Below are 3238 nucleotides of genomic sequence, written 5' to 3'. Positions count from 1 at the left end.
CAGGTTCTGGGAGTGAGTGCTTCTCTTGGCTCACCCTTCCTTGGCCCTACTGAGGAGCTCTTTGGTGTAGACTGCACCCCACGGAGCTATTGTCCCAGTGGTGACACAACTGGGACATTTACCCACCAACACGGGTGAAGCGCTGCTTCTGAGGGGGGTTAATTCCCTGTGCTTCTAACCTGCCTTGTGGGTGGGCAGAGCAGACAGTGGCAGCCAAGGAAGCTCCCAGGTAAAGAAATGGAGGACGCCTGGGGGCGGTGGCTCACCCCTGTAATCCCAGTACTTTGGGAGGCCAAGACAGGTGGATCACTTGAGGTCAGGAGTTTGAAACCAACCTGGTCAACATGGTGAAACCCTGTCTCTAACTAAAAATACAAAAATTAGTCGGGCATGGTGGTGGGTGCCTGTAATCCCAGCTTCTCAGGAGGCTGAGGCGGGAGAATCTCTTGAACCCAGGAGGCAGAGGTTGTAGTGAGCCAAGATCGTGCCACTGCACTCCAGCCTGGGTGACAGAGCAAGAAAAAAGAAAGAAGAAAGAAAGAAAGAAGGAAAGAAAGAAAGAAAGAAAGAGAAAGAAAGAAGGAAAGCAAGCAAGCGAGAAAGAAAAAGAAAATGCAGGTTCTGGCTGTGGAGGGTGCGTGTGCCCTGAGGTGGTGAGGACAGGGATGGGGTGGGGGCACGGAGGGCATCCCATTCACTGATCCACTGCTGCCCTAAGTGCATCTCGGCCGTTGCTCCAGGGCTTCCTTCTCCACGGAAGCTCTAGGAATGGTTAATATTTCTCCTTTGGGTGAAGCCCCAAAGCTACCTTGTCCTACCTGGCCACTCTGCATCTGAGACCCGGATCCCCCTCCCGCAGCCCATCACTATTTGATGGCAGCTTTCATTCTACTTTGTTCTTGCCCTCTAATTCCAAATTTTCTTTCCTCAGGATCTAGGGCCCCAAGTTTTTCAACATTCCTCCCATCCTGGCACCAGACTGATGGCATACCAGTTCGCTGGTTAATATTCCTCTTAATACAGGTGCCCCGAGCTGGACACACCCCTAAGCTATAGTGAGATCACTGCAGAAATGAACAGGCCATCACCATAGACCAGGAGTTGTCCGATTACAGCCCTGTGAGCTAAGAATGGCTTTACAATTTTAAACAACTGGGGGGAAAATCAAGTGGAGAATGCTTCATGACATGTGAAACTTACATGAAATTAAAGTTTCAGCATCTTCAATAAAGTTTTCTTGGCACGTGGCCACACCCATTCCTTTACTTACTGTCCGTGGCTGCTTTTGAATTGCAAAGACATTGCTGAGGGTGGTGGTGATTGAGCTCTTAACTAGCCTGAAAATCTTAAATATTTACTCTCTGGTCCTTTGGGAAAATATTGGCCAAACTCAGACATGGAGTGATCTGGATTTCTTTTGCCTATTCAGTTAAAAAAAATGACCTTATCCGGGCGCAGTGGCTCACGCCTGTAATCCTAGCACTTTGGGAGGCTGAGGCGGGCGGATCACGAGGTCAGGAGATCGGGACCGTCCTGGCTAACACGGTGAAACCCCCGTCTCTACTAAAAATACAAAAAATTAGCTGGGCGTAGTGGTGGGGCGCCTGTAGTCCCAGCTACTCGGGAGGCTGAGGCAGGAGAATGGCGTGAACCTGGGAGGCGGAGCTTGCAGTGAGCCGAGATCGCGCCACTGCACTCCAGCCTGGGCGACAGAGAGAGACTCTGACTAAAAACAAAACAAAACTGACCTTAATGTTTATATTGAAAGGCGAATGCAATCATATGATTCAAAATGTTAAAGACACCAAAAAGATTCCATCCCTTGCCCACCCAGTTCTCCCCTGTGAGGGTGTCCAGGGTTCCCAGCTCATACAGGTCCTTCCATATACATTGTATGCAAATGTAATCAAATTCCTGGACCTACATCTTATCTCATTCTTGTTTACACAGTGGAGGCATCCAATAGAATTGTTCTGAGCTGTGTCTTTTTTTTTTTTTTTTTTTGAGACAGAGTCTTGCTCTATCACTCAGGCTGGAGTGCAGTGGCATGATCTCTGCTCTCTGCAACCTCCACTTCCCGGGTTCAAGCGATTCTCCTGCCTCAGCCTCTCGAGTAGCTGGGATTACAGGCTTGCGCCACCGTGCCCAGCTAATTTTTGTATTTTTAGTAGAGACCAGGTTTCACCAAGTTGGCCAGGCTGGTCTCGAACTCCTGACCTCAAGTGATCCACCCGCCTTGGCCTCCCAAAGTGGTGGGATTACAGGCGTGAGCCACCACGCCCGGGCCCTTTTTTTTAACCCTTACATCTAACAGTGTATTTTGAAAATGATTACACAACAGTTAATACGGACCCTCTTTATTCTTTCTTACAGCTGCAGTGTATTCCATTCTACCTGTTTAACTCCTAATAGTACAGATTTAATCCATAATTAATTTATCCCTTCCAGATGAAATTTTAGGTTCTTATCAATTTTTATTTTTATTTTTTGCTAATACAAAGAGTCTTTTAATCTTGTATATACATCATTTCACAAGTGGACAAGAAGTGTGTATGTAAGATGAGGTCCTAGAAATAGGAATCCTGGTTCAATGAGTATATGTTACTTGCTTTTTTTTAAAGTTATTTTTTATTTTTTATTTTATTTATTTTTTTTGAGACAGAGTTCGCTCTTGTTGCCCAGGCTGGAGTGCAATGGCGCGATCTTGGCTCACCGCAACCCCCGCCTCCTGGGTTCAAGCGATTCTCCTGCCTCAGCCTCTCGAGTAGCTGGGATTACAGGCATGTGCCACCATGCCCGGCTAATTTTGTATTTTTGTAGAGACGAGGTTTCCCCCTGTTGGTCAGGCTGGTCGCAAACTCCTGACCTCAGGTAATCCGCCTGCCTCGGCCTCCCAAAGTGCGGGGATTACAGGTGTGAGCCACTGCGCCCGGCCTGTTCTTTATTTTTAAATGCAGGGGCCATGCTAATCTTGTCTATATTATTCCAATTTTAGTAAATGTACTGCCGAAGCAAGCATGCTATCTGCTTTTTAAATTTATTTTTATTTATTTATTTTTGAGATGGAGTTTCATTCTTGTCGCCCAGGTTGGAGTGCAACAGCGCGATCTCGGCTCACTGCAAACTCCACCTCCTGGGTTCAAGAGATTCTCTTGCCTCAGTCTCCCAAGTAGCCGGGATTGCCGGCGGCCGCCATCATACCCAACTAATTTTTGCATTTTTAGTAGAGATGGAATTT

General features: G+C 47.2%; 1 pseudogene; it reads right to left on the bottom strand.

Annotated features, from left to right (window-relative positions):
• Window positions 1-2951: 2951 nt before the first annotated feature.
• On the bottom strand, window positions 2952-3017 carry LOC115832190 (annotated as a pseudogene).
• Window positions 3018-3238: the final 221 nt, after the last annotated feature.

The sequence above is a fragment of the Nomascus leucogenys genome, chromosome 21 (genome assembly GCF_006542625.1).
Source record: "Nomascus leucogenys isolate Asia chromosome 21, Asia_NLE_v1, whole genome shotgun sequence".
NCBI lineage: Eukaryota > Metazoa > Chordata > Mammalia > Primates > Hylobatidae > Nomascus > Nomascus leucogenys.
Note: the sequence above shows the minus strand (reverse complement) of the source record. Positions and strands in the feature narration are given on the sequence as shown.